We start from the raw sequence: 11,997 nt of genomic DNA on the forward strand, positions 1-11,997 counted from the left end.
TCATCCTTTCCTTACTGGGACAATGCTCTAATAATGATGATCATCACACTTTTATTTACTTACAACTCATGAATTACAACTTGATACTTAGAACAAGATATGACTCTATATGAATGCCTCCGGCGGTGTACCGGGATGTGCAATGATGCATGAGTGACATGTATGAAAGAATTATGAACGGTGGCTTTGCCACAAATACGATGTCAACTACATGATCACGCAAAGCAATATGACAATGATGAAGCGTGTCATAATAAACAGAACGGTGGAAAGTTGCATGGCAATATATCTCAGAATGGCTATGGAAATGCCATAATAGGTAGGTATGGTGGCTGTTTTGAGGAAGATATATGGTGGGTTTATGGTACCGGCGAAAGTTGCGCGGTACTAGAGAGGCTAGCAATGGTGGAAGGGTGAGAGTGCGTATAATCCATGGACTCAACATTAGTCATAAAGAACTCACATACTTATTGCAAAAATCTATTAGTTATCGAAACAAAGTACTACACGCATGCTCCTAGGGGTATATATTGGTAGGAAAAGGCCATCGCTCGTCCCCGACCGCCACTCATAAGGAAGGCAATCAATAAATAAATCATGCTCTGACTTCATCACATAACGGTTCACCATAGGTGAATGCTACGGGAATCACAAACTTAAACACAAGTATTTCTAAAATTCACAACTACTCAACTAGCATGACTCTAATATCACCATCTTCATATCTCAAAACAATTATCAAGTATCAAACTTCTCGTAGTATTCAATGCACTCTATATGAAAGTTTTTATTATACCCTCTTGGATGCCCATCATATCAGGACTAAATTCATAACCAAAGAAAATTACCATGCTGTTTAGGACTCTCAAAATAATATAAGTGAAGCATGAGAGATCAATTATTTCTATAAAATAAAACCACCACCATGCTCTAAAAAGATATAAGTGAAGCACTAGAGCAACAACAAACTACTCCGAAAGATACAAGTGAAGATCAATGAGTAGTTGAATAATTATGCAACTATATGAAGACTATCAAACATTTAATAATTTCAGATCTTGATACTTTATTCAAAAAGCAAGAAAAACAAAATTAAAATAAAATGAGGCTCCAAGCAAAACACATATCATGTGGTAAATAAAAATATAGCTCCAAGTAAAGTTACCGATGAACAAAGACGAAAGAGGGGATGCCTTCCAGGGCATCCCCAAGCTTAGGCTTTTCGGTGTCCTTGGATATTACCTTGGGGTGCCTTGGGCATCCCCAAGCTTAGGCTCTTGCCACTCCTTGTTCCATAATCCATCGAATCTTTACCCAAAACTTGAAAACTTCACAACACAAAACTTAACAGAAAACTCGTAAGCTCCGTTAGTATAAGAAAATAAATCACCACTTAGGTACTGTTGTGAACTCATTCTAAATTCATATTGGTGTAATATCTACTGTATTCCAACTTATCTATGGTTCATACCCTCCGATACTACTCATAGATTCGTCAAAATAAGCAAACAACACATCGAAAACAGAATCTGTCAAAAACAGAACAGTCTGTAGTAATCTGGATCAAACGTATACTTCTGGAACTCATACAATTCTCAAATAAATTTGTGGACCTGACTAATTTGTCTATTAATCATCTGCAAAAATAATTAACTCAATAGCACTCTCCAAATAAAAATGGCAGCAATTCTCGTGAGCGCTAAAATTTCTGTTTTTTATAGCAAGATTAAAAAGACTTTCCCCAAGTCTTCCCAACGGTTCTACTTGGCACAAACACTAATTAAACACAAAAAAACACAACCAAAACATAGGCTAGATAAATTATTTATTACTAAACAGGAGCAAAAAGCAAGGAACAAAAATAAAGTTGGGTTGCCTCCCAACAAGCGCTATCGTTTAACGCCCCTAGCTAGGCATGATGATTTCAATGATGCTCACATAAAAGATAAGAATTGAAATATAAAGAGAGCATCATGAAGAATATAACTAGCACATTTAAGTCTAACCCACTTCCTATGCATAGGGATTTTGTGAGCAAACAACTTGTGGGAACAAGAATCAACTATGCATAGGGATATTATTGCAATTCCTACAAGCATAAGTTCCTCCCTCATAATAATTTTCAGTAGCATCATGAATGAATTCAACAATATAACCAACACCTAAAGCATTCTTTTCATGATCTACAAGCATAGAAATTTTATTACTCTCCACACAAGCAAAATTCTTCTCATGAATAATAGTGGGAGCAAACTCAACAAAACAATTATCAAGTGTTCTCAAATCTTTAAAGGCCCAATCTGATAAAATAACTTCAAAGGGGAAACTCAATCCATTACAAGAGAGTAGAGGGGGAAGAAACATCATAGGATCCAACTATAATAGCAAAGCTCACGATACATCAAGATCGTACCACCTCAAGAACATGAGAGAGAGAGAGAGAGAGAGAGAGAGAGAGAGATCAAACACATAGCTACTAATATATACCCTCAGCCCCGAGGGAGAACTACTCCCTCCTCGTCATGGAGAGCACCGGGATGATGAAGATAGCCACCGAAGAGGGATTTCCCCCTCCGCCCGGGTGCCGGAACGGGTCTAGATTGGTTTTCGGTGGCTACGGAGGCTTGTGGTGGCGGAACTCCCGATCTATTGTGCTCCCCGATCGTTTTAGGGTATATGGAGATAGATAGGCGGAAGAAGTACGCCAGGGGAGCCACGAGGGGCCCACGAGGGTGGAGGGCGCGCCCAGGGGGGTGGGCGCGCCCCCCTGCCTCGTGGCTTCCTCGTTGCTTTCCTTACGTGGACTCCAAGTCTCCCGGGTTGCTTTCCTTCCAAAAATAAGTTCCGTGAAGTTTCAGGTCAATTAGACTCCGTTTGATTTTCCTTTTCCGCGATACTCTAAAACAAGGAAAAAATAGAAACTGGCACTAGGCTCTGGGTTAATAGGTTAGTCCCAAAAATCACATAAAATAGCATATAAATGCATATAAAACATCCAAGGTTGATAATATAATAGCATGGAACAATCAAAAATTATAGATACGTTGGAGATGTATCAGGAACCGGCGCCACCTCAGAAGGAACTCCCCCAGCCACCAGCCTCCGGAGCCCCCGCCTGCGGCCCGACCTCAGGAGCGCGCCTCCTCTTAGCGCTCGAGCCTCAGGAGGGATGCTGGATCGAGGAGTTCAAGGCATACCTAACCCAAGGCACATTGCTGGAGAAGGAAGAAGACACAGAGCGTGTGGCTCGGCAGGCTACGGCGTACTGCATTCAGGATGGTGAGCTATACAGGAAGCGGCCAAATGAAGTTTCTCTATGATGCATTTCCAGGGAACAGGGGAATGAGCAACTAGCTGGCATACATGGCGGAGACTGTGGGCACGACTTGTTGCCGCGCACCCTAGTCGGCAAGGCTTTCTGCAACGGCTTCTACTGGCCCACGACACTCAATGACGTGGCCGAGCTGGTGAAATCCCGCGAGGCCTGCCAATTCCATGCCAAGCAGATCCACCAGCTAGCTCAGGGCCTCCAGACTATCCCGCTCTCATGGTCGTTCGCGGTCTGGGGGCTGGATATCCTGGGCCCATTCCCTCGAGCGCTTGGAGCGCCATCGACAAATTCACCAAGTGGGAGGAAGTGGAAGCCGTCCGCACCATCCCAGCCGGGTCAGCAGTCAAGTTCATCAAGGGCCTCGTAAGCCGATTTGGGGTCCCTAATCGCATCATCACCGGTAACAGCTCACAGTTCACTAGCAATCTCTTCAAAACATATTGTGCTAACCTTGGAACGTAGATCTGCTATGCCTCCGTGGCGCACCCCAGGAGCAACTGCCAGGCTGAACGCGCCAACGTGGAAGTCCTGAGGGCTATCAAGACTAGGACCTTCAAGAAGAAGCTCGAGACCTGTGGCAGGGGCTGGCACGACGAGCTCCAGTCCGTGTTGTGGTCCATCCCCGCCACAGCCACCAGGCCGACAGGTGAGACCTCGTTCTTCCTCGTCTACGGAGCAGAAGCAGTTCTCCCACACGAGGTCAGGCATCGCTCCACGCGGGTCCTGGTGTTTGATGAAATGCAGCAGGACGCCATGCGGTGGATGGACCTCATGCTGGGGGAGGAACGCCGCCGTGAAGCCTCGCTCCGAGCTGCGAGGTACCAGCAGGCGCTGCGGCGGTACCACTGCCGCATCGTCCGCTCCAGGACGCTCGAGGTGGGTGATCTTGTCCTGAGGCAGGTGCTCTCCAGGGAAGGGTTGCACAAGCTCTCACCCATGTGGGAGGGCCCGTTTTGGGTCGCCCATGTCTCGAGGCCTGGCGCCGCACGCGTGGAGACGCAGGACGGGATCCCCATCCAGAACGCCTGGAACATCCAGCACCTCTGGAAGTTCTACCCATGAAGCAAGGCCCGGTGCCTGTGAAGCAAGGCCCATCGCCTGTGAAGATCTCCGCTCGTGACACTCTCACGTAATAATGAGTGGGGTTGTACACGCCCCGGAGTCTGAGGAGTGCCGCCCTCAGGCCTCGGGGGCTCCCTCCCACATCCTAGTGGCAGCACTTAGCTTCGCGCTAGTGAGAAGACAAGAAGACTAGACTAGGTGCCGGACGCTGCTTTTCATTTGCTTTCCGCAGTTGGCTTGCCACTCTTTAGTGAGAAATTGCTTTCTGGTGTTCCTTGCTGGCCTGGTTCCATTGCCTTTTTGCCTCCTTTTCTGCCCTCGGTTCCTCGTTTTTTGACATGTACTCTCCCTCGCATGCCTCGCGAGGGGGCTGGACAGGTGCCCTCGTGAGCGTTTTCCTGTTCTTCGCAAGGCACCCTCGCTCGAGCTCGCAAGCTGGCGCACCCCTCTCAATCCGTGCCCCCCGGGTACCGTGATGCGAAGCACTGGGACATGGTCGATGGCGCATGCAACCAGGATTCGGAAGAATAAGAATTTACTAACAAATTTTTGCAGTTCCTAGATGCCTTCCGAGCACAGGAGGCCTCGCCAGGCACTAGGCAATGCGCGCCTCACGAGGCGGATACTACTTCAAGCGCAACAAGCTAAGTTATTCCTACGCGCGTACATAAAACGTTGACACTTCAACACGACACAAGAGCGATAAACATAGCACAGCCACTTAGAAATCATAGTTGTTGCACGCCCCGGCGGGGCCCCATACTTGTCTCTCTCTTAATGCAAGAAGGAAAAGAAGAATGAAACAAAAGTGGCACGTGCTCCCGCGGCAGGTCGCGAGGATGGGCCCATGCTCGTCCAGCTACGGCGGCTCCTCTTTCGACAGCAGCTCCAGCAGTGGCGGCTACGACCAGCCGCCACGCCATCGCGCCCGCTTCAAAGGTGGCAGCGGGTTGTCATGTCGCCGCGCTCCATGAAGCGCAAGGAGGGGTCCGGCTGAACCCAGGAGAGCGCCAAGGGCCCGTCCTCGCGACCTGCCGCGGGAGCACGTCCCACTTTTGTTTCGTTCTTCCTTTCCTTCCTGCATTAGAGAGAGACAAGTATGGGGCCCTGCTAGGGCGTGCAATAATTATGATTTCTAAGTGGATGTGCTATGTTTATCATTCTGATGTTATGTTGCAGCATCATGTTTTATGTATGCGCGTAGAATGACTTAGCACGATGCACCTGAAGTAGGTTTCCCCCCGCGAGACGCGCATTCCCCAGTGCCTGACGAGGCCTCATATGCCCGGAAGGCGCCTGAGAACTGCAAAAAATTCGTTAGGGAATCCTTATTCTTCCGGACCCTGGTCGTAGGCACTGCCGGCCATAACACAGTGCTTCGCATCACGATACCCAGGGGGCACGGATTGAGAGGGAAGCGCTAGCTCTTGAGCTCGAGCGAGGGTGCCTTGCAAAAGACAAGAAAATGAAAACACTCACGAGGCGTGATGACCCACAAGTATAGGGGATCTATCATAGTCCTTTCAATAAGTAAGAGTGTCGAACCCAACAAGGAGCAGAAGGAAATGATAAGCGGTTTTCAGCAAGGTATTCTCTGCAAACTGAAATTATCAGTAACAGATAGTTTTGTGATAAGGTAATTAGTAACAAGTAGGAAGTAATAAAAGTAAATAAGGTGCAGCGAGATGGCCCAATCCTTTTTGTAGCAAAGGACAAGCTGATACGTCTCCAATGTATCTATAATTTTTGATTGCTCCATGCTATATTATCTACTGTTTTGGACTATATTGGGCTTTATTTTCCACTTTTATATTATTTTTGGGACTAACCTATTAACCGGAGGCCCAGCCCAGAATTGCTGTTTTTTGCCTATTTCAGTGTTTCAGATAAACGGAATATCAAATGGAGTCCAAACGGAATAAAATCTTCGGGAACGTGATTTTCTCACCGAATGTGATCCAGGAGACTTGGACCCTGCTCCAAGGAACAAAAGAGGCGGTCACGAGGGTGGGCCCCCCCCTAGGGCGCGCCCCCTGCCTCGTGGGCCCCTCGTTGCTCCTCCAGCGTACTTCTTCCTCCTATATATACACACGTACCCCCAAATGATCAGAAGAGGAGCCAAAAACCTAATTCCACCGCCGCAACTTTTTGTATCCACGAGATCCCATCTTGGGGCCTGTTTCGGAGCTCCGCCGGAAGAGGGCCGTCATCACGGAGGGCTTCTACATCATCCTAGCCCCTCCGATGAAGTGTGAGTAGTTTACCTCAGACCTTCGGGTCCATTGTTAGTAGCTAGATGGCTTCTTCTCTCTCTTTGAATCTCAATACAAAGTTCTCTCCCTCTCTTGTGGAGATCTATTCGATGTAATCTTCTTTTTGCGGTGTGTTTGTTGAGACTGATGAATTGTGGGTTTATGATCAAGTCTATCTATGAATAATATTTGAATCTTCTCTGAATTCTTTTATGTATGATTGGTTATCTTTGCAAGTCTCTTCGAATTATCTGTTTGGTTTGGCCAACTAGATTGGTAGTTCTTGCCATGGGAGAAGTGCTTAGCTTTGGGTTCGATCTTGCGGTGTCCTTACCCAGTGATAGAAGGGGCAGCAAGGCACGTATTGTATCGTTGCCATCGAGGATAACAAGATGGGGTTTATTTCATATTGCATGAATTTATCTCTCTACATCATGTCATCTTGCTTAAGGCGTTACTCTGTTTTTAACTTAATACTCTAGATGCATGCTAGATAGCGGTCGATGAGTGGAGTAATAGTAGTAGATGCAGAATCATTTTGATCTACTTGTCACGGACGTGATGCCTATATACATGATCATGCCTAGATATTCTCATAACTATGATCAATTTTGTCAATTGCTCAACAGTAATTTGTTCACCCACCATAGAATACTTATGCTCTTGAGAGAAGCCACTAGTGAAACCTATGGCCCCCAGGTCTATTCTCATCATATCAATCTCCATTACTTTAATCTTGCTTTGCTTTTTACTTTGCCTTTACTTTTTACTTTGCATCTTTATACCAAAAATACCAAAAAAAATTATATCTATCTGATCTCACTCTAGTAAGTGACCGTGAAGGGCTTGACAACCCCTAATCGCGTTGGTTGCGAGTAGCTATCGCTATGTGCAGCTACGAGGGACTTGAGCATGGGCTCCTACTGGATTGATACCTTGTTTCTCAAAAACTGAGGGAAATACTTACGCTACTCTGCTGCATCATCCCTTCCTCTTCGGGGAAAACCAAGGCGAGCTCAAGACGTAGCAAGAAGGATTTCTGGCACCGTTGCCGGGGAGTCTACACAAAAAGTCAACATACCAAATACCCATCACAATCCCTATCTCTCACATTACATTATTTGCCATTTGCCTCTCATTTTCCTCTCCCCCCAATTCACCCTTGCCATTTTATTTGCCCTCTCTCTCCCTATCCTCCCTCTCTATTTGCCTCTTTTCCCTCGCCATGTCAGAACTAAAAAGAGTTGGGGGTTCTCTCCCAAGTTCTAGTGCTTTAGACAATCCTGCTATCTTATCTAAACTCATAAATTGAAATGCTATAGAACAACTTACCGGAGTTATCAATGAGAGCGTTAGTAATTTTGATGAAGATGATTCTGGAATTTCTCGTTATTTACTTGATGAATCTTTGAAAGATGCTTGGGATAGGCTGTTAAGGATCCGGGCTAGCTATGTACCCCAATATCAAATTGAGGTTTACTTGAAAAGCTTTTATGTTGGGATACCCGCTTCGTTCAAACAAGTATTAGATTCTATTTTCGAGGGGGGTTTCCTTGAAGGGGACCCCATAGATACCTATGAGAGGATGAAAACTATATTTGGGCATCCCATTAATGAGAAAACTGAAATTACATCTCCCTTGCTTTCTTACCAAAACGAATCTATTAAAGAGATAAAAGCTAGCCTAGATGCCAATTTCCGCAACATTCTTAATCTTTCTTCTACCATTAATGGACATGTGCTCTGTCAAAATAGGAAGATTAATTCCATAGATAACAAGCTTGCTCTCTTTTCCCCAAAACCAAAGATGGTAATACCTAGATCTATCCTCGCTTTTATGCCTAGCTAGGGGCGTTAAACGATAGCGCTTGTTGGGAGGCAACCCAATTTTATTTTTATTCATTGCCTTTTGCTCCTGCTTAGTAATAAATAAATTATTTAGCCTCTGTTTTGGTTGTGTTTTTTGTGTTTAATTAGTGTTTGTGCCAAGTAGAACCGTTGGGAAGACTTGGAGAAAGTCTTGTTGAACTTGCTGTAAAAAATAGAAACTTTAGCGCTCACGAGAACTGCTGTCATTTTTATTTGGAGAGTGCTATTTAGTTAATTCTTTTTGAAGATGATTAATAGATAAATTCCTCACGTCCATCAATTTATTTTAGAGACTGTTCTGTTTTTGACAGATTTTGTTTTTCGTGTGTTGTTTGCTTATTTTGATGAATCTATGGCTAGTAAAATAGTTTATAATCCATAGAGAAGTTGGAATACAGTAGGTTTAACACCAATATAAATAAATAATGAGTTCATTATAGTACCTTGAAGTGGTCTTTTGTATTCTTTCGCTAATGGAGCTCACGAGTTTTCTATTTTGAGTTTTGTGTTGTGAAGTTTTCAAGTTTTGGGTGAATTCTTTTGATGGATCATGGAACAAGGAGTGGCAAGAGCCTAAGCTTGGGGATGCCCATGGCACCCCCAAGATAATCCAAGGACACCAAGAAGTCAAAGCTTGGGGATGCGCCGGAAGGCATCCCCTCTTTCATCCACTTCCATCGGTAATTTACTTGGAGCTATATTTTTATTCACCAACATGATATGTGTTTTGCTTGGAGCGTCTTGTATTATTGTGTCTTTTTGTCTTAGTATGCCACAATCATCCTTGCTGTACACACCTTTTGAGAGAGCCATACATGAATTAAAATTTGATAGAATACTCTATGTGCTTCACTTATATCTTTTGAGCTAAGTAGTTTTGCTCTGTGTGCTTCACTTATATCTTTTGAGCATTATAATTTTGCTCTATGTGCTTCACTTAGATCTTTTAGAGCATGGTGGTGGATTTGTTTTAAAGAAACTATTGATCTCTCATGCTTCACTTAAATTATTTTGAGACTCTCTTAATAGCATGGTAATTTGCTTAATAATAATATGCTTGGTATTCAAGATTTGTGAAACTTTCTTTTGAGTGTGTTGAATACTAAGAAAAGAATGAAGCATGATAATTGTTTTGAGATATGGAGGTGATAATATTAAAGTCATGCTAGTTGAGTAGTTGTGAATTTAAAGAATACTTGTGTTAAAGTTTGTGATTCCCGTAGCATGCACGTATGGTGAACCATTATGTGATGAAGTCGGAGCATGATTTATTTATTGATTGTCTTCCTTATGAGTGGCGGTCGGGGATGAGCGATGGTCTTTTCCTACCAATCTATCCCCCTAGGAGCATGCGCGTAATACTTTGCTTTGATAACTTCTAGATTTTTGCAGTAAGTATATGAGTTCTTTATGACTAACGTTGAGTCCATGGATTATACGCTCTCACCCTTCCACCTTTGCTAGCCTCTCTAATACCGCACACCTTTCGCTGGTATCATACACCTACCATATACCTTCCTCAAAACAGCCGCCATACCTACCTATTATGGCATTTCCATATCCATTCTAAGATATATTGCCATGCAACTTTCCACCGTTCCGTTCATGACACATTTATCATTGTCATATTGCATATCCCGGTACACCGCCGGATGCATTCACATAGAGTCATATTTTGTTCTAAGTATCGAGTTGTAATTGTTGAGTTATAAGAAAAATAAAAGTGTGATGATCATCATTATTAGAGCATTGTCCCAGTGAGGAAAGAATGATGGAGACTATGATTCCCCCATAAGTCGGGATGAGACTCCGGACGAGAAAAAAGAGGCCAAAGAACCCAAATAAAAAGAGGCCATAAAAAAGGCCCAAATAAAAAAATGATGAGAGAAAAAGAGAGAAGGGACAATGTTACTATCCTTTTACCACACTTGTGCTTCAAAGTAGCACCATGATCTTCATAGTAGAGAGTCTCTCATGTTATCACTTTCATATACTAGTGGGAATTTTTCATTATTGAACTTGGCTTGTATATTCCAATGATGGGCTTCCTCAAAATTTCCCTAGGTCTTCATGAGCAAGCAAGTTGGATGCACACCCACTTAGTTTCTTTTTGAGCTTTCATATACTTATAGCTCTAGTGCATCCGTTTCATGGTAATCCCTACTCACTCACATTGATATCTATTGATGGGAATCTCCATAGCCCGTTGATACGCCTAGTTGATGTGAGACCATCTTATCCTTTTTGTCTTCTCCACAACCACCATTCTATTCCACCTATAGTGCTATATCCATGGCTCACGCTCATGTATTGCGTGAAGATTGAAAAAGTTTTGAAAAATTTAGAGTATGAAACAATTGCTTGGCTTGTCATCGGGTTTGTGCATGATTTAAATACTTTGTGTGGTGAAGATGGAGCATAGCCAGTCTATATGATTTTGTAGGGATAACTTTCTTTGGCCTTGTTATTTTGAGAAGACATAATTGCTTTGTTAGTATGCTTGAAGTATTATCATTTTTTATGTCAATATAAACTTTTGTCTTGAATCTTTCTAATCTGAATATTCAGACCACAATTAAGAAGATTTACATTGAAATTATGCCAAGTAGCACTCCACATCAAAAATTCTCGTTTTATCATTTACCTACTCGAGGACGAGCAAGAATTAAGCTTGGGGATGCCTGATACGTCTCCAACGTATCTATAATTTTTGATTGCTCCATGCTATGTTATCTATTGTTTTGGACTATATTGGGCTTTATTTTCCACTTTTATATTATTTTTGGGACTAACCTATTAACCGGAGGCCCAGCCCAGAATTGGTGTTTTTTGCCTATTTCAGTGTTTCAGATAAACGGAATATCAAACGGAGTCCAAACGGAATAAAATCTTCGGGAACGTGATTTTCTCACCGAACGTGATCCAGGAGACTTGGACCCTCCTCCAAGGAACAAAAGAGGCGGTCACGAGGGTGGGGGGCGCCCCCCTAGGGTGCGCCCCCTGCCTCGTGGGCCCCTCGTTGCTCCTCCGGCATACTTCTTCCTCCTATATATACACACATACCCCCAAACTATCAGAATAGGAGCCAAAAACCTAATTCCACCGCCGCAACTTTCTGTATCCACAAGATCCCATCTCGGGGTCTGTTCCGGAGCTCCGCCAGAAGAGGGTCGTCATCACGGAGGGCTTCTACATCATCATAGCCTCTCCGATGAAGAGTGAGTAGTTTACCTCAGACCTTCGGGTCCATAGTTAGTAGCTAGATGGCTTCTTCTCTCTCTTAGAATCTCAATACAAAGTTCTCCCCCTCTCTTGTGGAGATCTATTCGATGTAATCTTCTTTTTGTGGTGAGTTTGTTGAGACCGATGAATTGTGGGTTTATGATCAAGTCTATCTATGAATAATATTTGAATCTTATCTGAATTCTTTTATGTATGATTGGTTATATTTGCAAGTCTCTTCGAATTATCTGTTTGGTTTGG

Source organism: Triticum dicoccoides, chromosome 7A, assembly GCF_002162155.2.
Source record: "Triticum dicoccoides isolate Atlit2015 ecotype Zavitan chromosome 7A, WEW_v2.0, whole genome shotgun sequence".
Classification (NCBI taxonomy): domain Eukaryota; kingdom Viridiplantae; phylum Streptophyta; class Magnoliopsida; order Poales; family Poaceae; genus Triticum; species Triticum dicoccoides.